The 11335-nt window shown below is 38.2% G+C and overlaps 1 pseudogene; it reads right to left on the bottom strand.

Moving 5' to 3' along the window:
• Positions 1 to 1477: 1477 nt before the first annotated feature.
• Positions 1478 to 11335, bottom strand: part of LOC127659532 (GPI ethanolamine phosphate transferase 2-like) — a 59144-nt pseudogene continuing 49286 nt past the window's right edge.

The following is an 11335-nucleotide window of genomic DNA, read 5'->3' as shown; positions in this document are numbered from 1 at the left end:
AAAAAGATGTATTGCTTGTCACTTCTGTGTTAGTGTTACTGAATAATAATTGTGACTTAAATTATTAAATATGAACAGATTTTTGGTTTTTAGGATAAATGCAGATATGAATATTAAAATCTTTAACAGATCGGAACAACTGTGGGTCACACATTAAAATGCACGTTGAAATTACTTATCTCCATCTAAAAAAAAAAAAAGAGTTTATTTTATTATTAATCAGATCAATGTGCTGAGATAAAGAAGAACCACTTAACCAAGATAAATCAATTCACAATTGATATTCCCAAAAGGCAAATTAAATTCAACCGTCATGCATAGTTGTGTTCGGAAATAACTTCAAAAAGTTTAACAATCCCTTGAAGCTTTAAAGTGCATGAGGAGTTTGGATCTGTAAGTAAGGGAAGAGTTATTAATGATGTATCTCATATGATACCAGAGTTGAAGCCACAACCAGGAATGGAAATTGAGAAATACACTTTCTTTTATCTGTAAAGCTTTAGGAGGGAAATTACATAAACAGTGAGAGGAATTATTATATAGTATGTATGCTCAAAGCCCTATGGTTTGTTATCTGCACTGTCAATTAACAGAATTATTTATTCACATGCACAGAAATACACAAAGTCAGTAGACCCAGTCAAATCTCATTGTAAGCTCAGAATCTCAACACTGAGCGCCTGATGGCTTATTGAAATTCTCAGCAGTCATGTAGAATTACCACCTCCATCCCTCCATCCACACTTTCTTCTGCAAGTCTGGTATATGATGTTGTCAAAGATTTTGCCTTGAAACTTTGATTTCATTTCTTCTTTTCATACACAGAGAATCTAAAATGGCTTAGAGTATGGTGCAGTGGATATGACCAATGTCATTCTTCCTCTTCCCGTAGCTGAGTTTGGGTTTGGTTCTGACACAGCGGTGGTGGATTTGACTGGACTAGAATAGATTAGAATGCACTGGATTAAATGTGACTGGACAACATTGGACTAAACTGCAATGGGCTAGATTAAACTGGACTGGAATTTACTTGACTGGCCTACGTTGGGCTGACCTGGACTGAATTATATTGACAGAACTAGACTTGACTAAAGTGGATTCGACTGGACTGGACTGGACTAGATTGAACCGGAGTGGATTTTACTGGACTGGAATATACTGAACTGCAAATGAAAGTATTTGAATGGACTGGACTGGAGGGAATTTGACTGATCTAGACTGGGCTAGATTGAACTGGACTAGACAGGACATGACTTCAGTGAGTGGACCTACATTCTCAATAGTTCTTTAAGTCCCTTTATTCCTCACATTTACAACAATTGCATGTCAAACCATTTTATTTCTTCTTATAATAAAATTAACTTCCACTGCACTATTCTTTTGACCTTATTCCCGACCCAACAAAAGCCTGTGTGCTGAAACTCCTTCCTCTTCCTGTACCTGAGTTTGGGCTTGGTTCTGAGTTTAGGATTTGGACTCATGGTCTGGAAGTGCAGTCTTGATCCATGAACGTGATCAACAGACACACCACAGTGGTGATGAGCATGTGCATGGCCTTGTTCAAGAGTTTGGGAGAGAACACGCTCCAGATGAAGAGGTAGTTTTGAAGGGCAGTGACTAGAACCACATAGAACACAGCTAGGATGAACTGCAGGATAGCAAAGCAGTAACTGCTGTGAACAAGACCCATCACAGCCCCGATAGAGAGAGATAGAGAGAAAGAGAGAGTTGCCGGCATTAATTATTATGACATAAAGGTGTTTAACCTGGTTATGACCAGCTTCTGGGTCAGTGGTATGTGTCATTACATAACATTGTATCAATAAAAGCGTCACGTCACATTCATCTCTGTTCATTTTTTCATTTAAAGTAAATGGGAAAAGCTTTTACTTCCTCCAGTAATGTTTGAAAATATTTATTAAGGTATACATTTAATACAGATTTCCATGAGTTAGACATCTATAAAGACAAATGTTAAACATCTATTGTCACAGTCATTAGCAGGTCTAGCTGCAATTCTCAGACATTTTAAAGGATAACGGGCCCTCATTGGTCAGAACTGGGCTTGACTGCATTAGACTGGCCTGGACTTATATGGACTCCATGGAATGGACTACTGAGCTGCACTGGACTGGAGTGGACAAACAGGAATAGTTTAGACTGAACTGGACTAAATTTTGGATGTATTTGACTGAACTAGAGTGGACTAGATGGGGCTGGACTTTATTAAACTTACCTTGACTGGATTGGCTGGACTGGGCTAGACTTCTTTTGAACTGGACTAGACTGAACAAGGCTTGACTGGACTGGACTGGAGTGTATTTGACTGGACTCGACTAAACTACACTGGATTGGATTTTACCGGACTGGTTTAGATGGGGCTTGACAGGACTACAATTACAATAGACTGGACTAGATGGGGATGGATTGGACTAGATTACACTGGACATGACTAAACTAGATGGGGCGAGACTGGACTGGACCGGATAGGATTTTACTGGACAGGACTACACTAGCCTTGAGTAGATTTTGCTGGATTGGACTAGACTGGACTGAACTAGACTAGATTGGAGTGAAGTGGATATTAAACTAGACTAGATGCAACTGGACTAGATTTGACTAAACTGGATTGGACTGAAATAGAATGAACAAGACTGGATTTAACAAGACTGCATTAGACTGACCTTAACTTGACTAGAATTTTCTGGGCTGCACTTGATTGATCTTAACTAAACTGGACTACACTGTAGTGGTGTGGATTTTAGTGGACTAGACTGAAATGGACCAGACTAGACAGGACTGGTGTAGACTGACTGAAACTGAAAGGAGTGGATTTACTGGACTGTACTGGATTTAATTGGGCTGAACTTTACTAGACTGACCTCGACAGGACAGGAGTGGATTTAACAGCTGGACTGAATTTGACAGGACTGGACTAGATGGGGCTGGACTGGACCAGCTTGGATTGAACTCGACTGGACTGGAGTGGACTGAACAAGATTTGAAAGGACAGCAAACCCGCTTCTCCATTTACAAATCTAGAAGATATAGAAAGCTGTAGGTTTATAAGCCCTTGCAGTCCTCACAAGAAAATAGTATAGACCCATAGAATAGTACATTCCCATTAGTAATCTAAGTCTAATTGGTCCCCTTTGCTCACAGCATTTTTAAAAACTTGATGTAAAAGACCTCATATCAGAAAATAAAACCAAATGACTAAAGAACAAATGTTTTGAACGTGGTAACGACCAGAGTCTAGTTCTTGTTTCAGAAGGACGTCTTCTCTCCAGCCCTGGGCAAATCAATATGTGTGCAGTCCACTCAGCCTTTGACTCCCGATGTAAGACTTCGCCTTCAAAAAGGAACACATATTCTCATTCCTTGTTCATATGAATGTGGATGTAGGGCAGATTCTAAAGTCAGCCAAAAGCAAAAAGCTCCACTATCTGTGCCAGAAATATGAGTCAAAGGCATTTCGGATCAGCTTGGCATTAAAAATGGTAATTTATATTTGTTGCAACGTAAATATTGATAGCCCAATCCCCCAAAGTGGTAAACACAGTGCTTTTTGGCAATACTGATATGACAAGCAAAATATTAGAAAATACTATCATGTATGCAGTTCCCCTCTTTCATAAACAGAGTGCGTGTGAGCTGGTTTGAACTGATCGCAGATGCTCCCCTCCTGAACGCAATGGCTTGGTGTGTTTAGTTGTCGAGTTTAAACTCTTTCTTCTGGCCCAGGGGGACCGTTGTTGTCTGGCAAATTAAAACCATCTCACATTGGAACTAATTTTTAGAGAATGCATTTCTATCATATTTATAAGTGTGATAGAAGTGGAAGATTTGTTGTGGTCAACTGTAAACTAATCTGTGAATTTGGATTATGCTATGACAATGTTATAAAAATGCAATCCTATAACACTAGTATCATATTAACACATAATATATACATTTCATGGTTATATTTACAAAGCAGGGAAGGGACTTCCACATTCCAAAGTTAAAAAAAAAATCAACATTGTCCCCTTTGCCACTGACCTTTCAAAGCATCAGCCAATGATTTCCCAAAAAATTCTGATGATGTATCATTACGGTTAGATTAGATTAGATGTTCTCTGCAGAGTTGTTCATGTGGAGATCAAAGTGGTGCTAATGCAAATCATGTGGATGCTCCTTTAAGTTGCATATTTTAAAGTTATTGGTTTATTTTGAGCGACACATGACATACAGTAAACCAGATTCACTGAAAAGTACCAGCTCATGAGAATCATTAGTTCAGAAATCTGCGTACACTTTTTTGCACTATTGATTAAAAAAAAACTAGAGTAATTTGTTTAGGAATCGGACTACACTGGTCATGTTGTGTGTTTCACGCTGTAGGTTTAAAAGAACCAGCGCATAACAGTCATTTGTTCTGTAACCACACTACAATGGTCACACTATTGATTGAATAGAACCGACCCATAATGACCCGAGTCATTTGTCAGGAATCGGAGTACACTGGTCAAGCTATATGGGCCAAATTCGGCCCATTTGAATTTTCAGTGGCCCGCATGACTTTGCCAGTTGTCTAGCAGGCTGTTTACATAGAATGCCTTTTGTGTCTGTTCACACTGTTTTTTGCAATCGTTTTCCTATGCAAACTTGCGCTAAACAGATGTTGCGCCCTGTCCTGATGTTGTTATAGTGTCTCATGCATGTGCGCCGAGTTTATAGACATTTTTAGAGGTTGCGCTACAAATAATCATTATACATCATTTTAACGGAAGGGGAAGATTAAAGATGTAAAATCATGGACGATTGACAAGCTTGAGTATGGAGCAACAGAAAAGTTCTATTCGTTAATTCGGTCAAGACATTTAAAAAGTCAATTGTTTTTTGTATCAGTATGATTTACTCTTTCTGTAATGGACCCATTCTGAAAGTTTTTTTCCCCTCAGAATTTCCTGCTAGGTGAAAATATTTGTAATGATAAAATAAATTAATTAATTAAAGCTATATAACAGATGTTTTATTTATATAGTAAACAAACATTATAGGCCTGCTATAAGACAATATCTGTAGATAGAAGCTTTTTGATGACAAAATATCCTGGATTGGCCCGCGTGGCCCGATGTGTGTTTCCATCTTTGCCATTTGTCAATGAAGTTGAATAGCCCTGCTGTATGTTATGTGCAGTAGATGTTAAGGATCCGGCTCATGAAAGTCATTAGTTCAGGAATCGGAATCCACTTGTCGTGCAGAAGACTCAAAAGGACCAGCTCACAAGTGTAAATAGTCTGAAAATGGGATTACACTGGTCACACTTTTTGTTTTGCAGTACAGATTCAAAAGAATCAGTGCTGTAGATTCAAAAGAATCAGTGCTGTAGATTCAAAAGAACTGGCTCATGATAGTAATTTGTTCAGGAATCAAAATACACTGGTAATGCCTTTTGTTTCTCACTGTAGATTCGTAAGAGCCAGCCCATTAGAGTTATCCATTTGCTTTGGTAGGAAAATGCACATTCAAGAACCGTTAATGACACCAAAAGTTATGAAATTCATAAGTTTTTGTTTTGTTTTTTTGTTTTATTGAGAGAATTTTTTTCCAAATAAGAACCAGTTCTCTGTTCCCAACCTTAACAAATATTTTTTTTTTTGTATTAATGCAAACAAGTAGGGTCAATTGTGATTTCATGTTGACTTTAAACATTTAATTGCAGTGACTTTTCCTTCAAATTATTTATGTTTTGCCAGATAAAATCACCCTGTTCTATCCATAAACACAATTTACTAGTACATTCCTACTAAATTTACAGAATGAATATGTGACAGAAATGAGAGTATAGTTTTACTAAGAGAGACACTGAAAACACCAGACAGATCCAAGTAAATCAAGACAGTAAATGTATGTGTTGAATTATGTGCATTTATGTATAAAAATAAAATAAAATATGGTTTGATCTTCATCTAAGTTACATTAATGAACAAACACAATATGTTTTAACTAATAACACACACATTATTGTATTATTCTTGTACATACTTAATACATCATTCAAATATTCACAGTGTATGTTGGACAAAAGCTAATTAGTATCATGAGTTGGCAAACCTGGCATTCAGTTAATGAAACTAGATGGGAGGTGTGGGTAAGAGCTACTTTGACTTGTAAAAAGCACTCAAACATTTTGAATTTGCTATTCACAAGAAGCATTTTCTGATGTGGACCATGCCTTATGGAAGACTTATGGTTGAGAATTATTGGTTTGCATGAAGCTGGAAAGGGTAACAAATTTATCTTGAAGAGCTTAGATATTCATCTGTCCACAGTTCAACAAATTGTCTATAAATGGAGACAATTTAGTACTATGGCTGCTCTCCCTAGAAGTGGCCATCCAGCCAAAAGGCTGGATGGCCTTCAAAGGGCACACTACAGAATGTGCACTGAGGTAAAAGAAGAACCCTAGAAAGATAGCTAAAGACTTGAATGAATCATTGGAACTGGTTAACATCTCTGCTTATGAGTCTGCTAAATGGAAAACATTAAACCGGTATGGTGTCCATGGCAGGACACCACGAAAGAAGCCGCTGCTTTCCAACAAAAACATTGCTGCATGCCTGAAGTTTGCCAAAGACCACCATGACATTCCAGAATGCTACTGGAAATTGTTTTGTGAACTGTTGAAACTAAGATTGAATTGTTTGGCAAGAACAAACAGCACTACATGTGGCAACATGAAAACATCATCCCAATGGTGAAGTACTGTGGGGTTGCTTTGCGGCCTGGACCACTTGCTATCATCAAGGGAGAAATTAATTTCCAAGTTTATCAAGGATAATGGCAAGGGTAACTGTGCGCACATCTGAAACTCAGTAGAAGTTGAGTGATGCAGCAGGACAATGACCCTGAATGTAGGGGATCTACAAATTCTATCCGGTGAAGACTTTTATTTAGATTTTTTTCTTTGCCATGGGCGGCGCCATTATAGGTGTGAAAAGAGAACGGTGAGACGGTGAAGAAGTGTGTGACGCGCTAAAGAAGAGTGTGGTAGTTTTTGGGGAATTGACAATGTTAAAACGTTAACACGTTACGTTAGACCCGCGAAATGCTCTACGGTTACGTTATGTTGCCCCTGAGTCTCCGTTTGAGTTAATGAGTGTTCGAAAAGTGAAGGTGAAAGAAAGTTTTCTCCCACGTCCGTGCGTGGGGCGGAGTGATAGGCTTGATAACGTGCAATCAGTTGCCGTCAGTGGAGTTAAAATACTCTTGTGTTTGTTTGTGTTTTAAATACAATTTGTGTTTTATTTGTTCAAACGAACTTAAAACGGCAATGGATGCCGTCGCTTATCGTGCGAAGTAGGGTTGTCTTATTGTTCGTCTTCTCAACGCGCCACTCAGCTGGGGTTGTGGGCCTCACTGGATCAAGCTGCTGTCGTCAGGATCACGAGAAACAATCACTGAGAGTTATTGAGTAGAGAGCTATTACTCTGCCATCCATTGGTCATCGTTCAGCACCTCATCCGCAACCAAAGAGGGGTGATGTACATTATTTTCCCATTTTCTACCGATTGCTGGTAAGCAAATCATCTTACTGTGAGTAATAACAGAACTGTTGAGTTGAGTCAACTTCCATTTGTTGAACTGTGATCAGTGAATCGTCCAGCTAAAAGGATTCATACACTCTTGTTGTGTTTATTTGAAATGTTGAATTTAAGTAAACTTTTGAAGTGAACTTATTCAAAAGTGTGAGGTAAATGTTCATGTGAAACTTTTCAGTGTTGTAAAAAAAGGAGTACACTGATTGTGATTTTGTTTGAGAACCATCTGAAACTGACACAGAGTCATTAATTTTCATATTTTATTGATTTATAAATTTTTATTTCATTATTGCTGTAATTGGAATTTAAATTGATTCACTTTTCCTGTTAAAACAAAAGATAACCTACTTTTAATTTAATTAGTATAAATAAATGTTTTTAATTAATCTTAATTTGTCTCAAGTCACTTATACTAAGGAGTGGGGGCGTCTTACCTATATTGTTTGATCCGGTGAGGGTGGGTTTTTGCAGTCTACTACACATAATTTCTGAGTTTTCTGCACACGCACACTTCAGGTGGCTGCAGTGTACTGAGTAAACCCTGGTGCCAGCCGCACCTCATCTTGAGCATTTAAAAGTGCAACACTATAGGCGCAACCTACAACTAACCGTTGTACAAAGACTAAAAGTATTGGGTGGGGGGACTAAGATCCTGTTGCTCACTCAGTCTTCCTTAGTTATGTCCCGTATATTTCCCCCGTATATTGCGGGATACTACCCGCCGCTACATAAACATCGAAGTAAATCCACTACTGAAGGGCTTCAAAAAATGAAAATCCCTCTTTAGTATGGCCCAGTCAGAGCCTAGACCTTTACCCAATAGAGCTGCTGTGGAATGACCTCAAGAGAACCATTCACACCAGATATCATAAGCGTATGGCTGATCTGAACCAGTTCCTTCTGAATGTTGTGCAGGTCTAATACGCAGCTACCGGAAATGCTTGGTTGAGATTACTGCTGTCAAAGGAGGATCGATGACAGATTATAACTATTTGTGTGTTGTTAGCTTAAGTACATTATGTTTGACTGTACATGACTTGGATAAAGATGAGATCATATTTTATGACCAATTCATGCTGAAAACCAACGGATTCTAAAGGGTTCACATAGTTTTCTTGCCACTGTAAAATTATGACACAAACTCTGTTGGACACACTAAATAATCGACTTAAACAAGAAAACAACTGCACACAATAGACATTTTCATTTCATACACATTGGATACTGGATGAATTGCAAGATAAAGCAGTTCTCTGTCCAGTTGTGACACTCCATCATGTTTGATTGACACGTTGTTTCTCTGAGCAGATGTAACAGTGGACCGGCTCATTCCCAGACCTGCAGCACTGCTATACCGCAAATCTTCTGTTGACTGTTAAGCCACATCACAGTCCCTGTTGATGAAATATCTCCTAACAAGCTTCTGCATTTCTCTCTCTCAAATGGATTTTGTAAACTGTGAGGCAGCTGGGATTCCAGAAAGCGGCATATTGATCAAAGCACGTTTCCTGGACCTGCTGTGTGCTGTAGTGACAATGCTGATTAAGCACGGTGAATTATACATTTCAGACTGTACGTCTGACCACTTTAGCTGGTCATTTATCAAGCACAAGTCTGACAGCAATTTGGGTGAAATCTTTTAGTACCCACGGGGATGGACTAAATAATGAGATAAAGTGTCAGTGGTCATAAAGGGAGATTTGTATATTTGTAATTATTTGGGACAATGGGATATGTTCAGTGCACACTCACACCAAAGTCTATAAAACCTGGAGTGAGCTCTCCATTCCCATTCATCTCAAAGGCATTTTTTTTCAGGCTTTTGCATGTGAAAAAAGAAACAAGGTGCGGGCCACACCATTGTAATAACAATAATAAAAAAAAGGTTAGATGCCACTATTGCATCATCTTTATATTGTATGCTTAATATCATGCTATTTTTAATCACATGTTGTGTTAATAAACCAAGAATGCTTGTAATATAGCACTGATGCAGGGTCAGAAATTAAAGGGGGCTCAGGGCATAAATTCCCCCAAAGTGGTAAAAATGCCCTAAAGTTCAAAATGTGGTTTTCGTTTTCGTATAGTTTTTCAAATTCTACTTCAATTCTGCTTCTACTTCAAGAGTAGAAATACACAGTATCACATTAAATATGTTTTGAATTAAAGAATAATGCAGTAAATGTTTATATGTTTAGAAAAAATGCCCTCATAAACATAACATTTCCCATGAATATTGAGCTCTTTATGGAAAATGTAATTATGCATTGTATTAGTTCAGAAATCGGTGTACACTGGTTGCACTGTTGATTAAAAACAACTCAAGTAATTTGTTTAGGAATCGGACTACACTGGTAGTGCTGTGTGTTTCACTCTGTAGGTTTAAAAGAAATGTGCAGTCATCAAATTAGTGACTCGAGTCCGAGACAAGTCCAAGTCACGCGACTCGCGTCCAAACCTCTGTAATTTAGTAATATATGTTCATTTTCCAGCCTGTCTCTGGCCCTCTGACTGAAACGCTAGGTTTTGGCCTAAGCGACTCCTTTAAACTTCAACGCAAAGCCCACTGTTATGATTGGCTAACATCGTGCAGCCCCTAATATACAGCCATATTTGAAACTCAATTCTCTTCTGAATTAATACAATTCCACAACAATATAAAACTACATTTCAGGGTTGTCATGTTTGGGGCACTGAACTGCTTCAGCAGAGCTGTTCGTGAAACTTCGGTGGCATACCCTGCACTCTAATTTTTTAGGGTCACCTGTAACTGGTTTTAACCATGTATATATTTTCTCCAATTCTTTATTATACGAACAAAGACACTTTTTCTTCTCAGGAGCTCCGGATAGACCCATTTTACTGTTGCAGTTTTTTCCAGTGTTTTCCCGCTCTGGCAAGAAAAAAAGGCTGCACTGCGCTGCGCATGTTCCGTGTTTTCTTATGAACTTTTTTTATAGTGATTTTGTAATTAAAGGACGATGAAATAAAATGATGCCGAAATAATAAAGATAAAAAATTATACAGATGAAATTGAAATGTGGGACACTGCTTATGACTTGCGGGACAGGTGGTCACCCTACCATACAACCTGCGTCAGACATGCGTGTGTCGCGTCTCGGGTGTGTTGCGTCATAAACATAAAATGTTTAGGTCACTGTGTCAAGTTAAATATAGTTTCATACTCAATCTTTAAACACATGTTGAGATCCCTTAGTAATGCATATCTGTGTTGTTTTCTTCACTGTATAAACTGTGTGTTGCTCACACAGCTGAAATTTCACTTACTGCCCTCTGGAGTATAAAGGTGGTACTGCAATCAAATGCGTAATTTTTTTTTAACGCGTTATTTTTTTATAATTAATTGCGTGTTATTAACGCGTTAACTCGATAGCCCTAATTATTATTATTTATTATTTTTTCTAACCAGATGTAGAACATGCCCTACACAACAGTCCTTGCTTGTTCTTTGCAGGTAACTGTTCAATTTGTTTTAGAAAGAAATTGTTCACATTAATAACTGATCAGTAACTTTGACGCTGCCTTACCTCACACACTGTGTGCTGTCTGCTTGTGGAAAGAGTGACATACAGAAGTATGTTTTCAGATATCTTGCTCGAAAAGTTTTAAGTATGTTCAATGGGCCAGTGCTTGCATGGTACTTCAGTGCAAATACCTGCATCTTAAACACTAAACTCCCACAATCACGTTTAGCGGGCGCAATCAGTGCTGAAATTGCACTATGTCTT

Source organism: Xyrauchen texanus, chromosome 19 (assembly GCF_025860055.1).
Source record: "Xyrauchen texanus isolate HMW12.3.18 chromosome 19, RBS_HiC_50CHRs, whole genome shotgun sequence".
Taxonomy (NCBI): domain Eukaryota; kingdom Metazoa; phylum Chordata; class Actinopteri; order Cypriniformes; family Catostomidae; genus Xyrauchen; species Xyrauchen texanus.
This window is presented reverse-complemented; position numbering and strand designations above follow the sequence as displayed.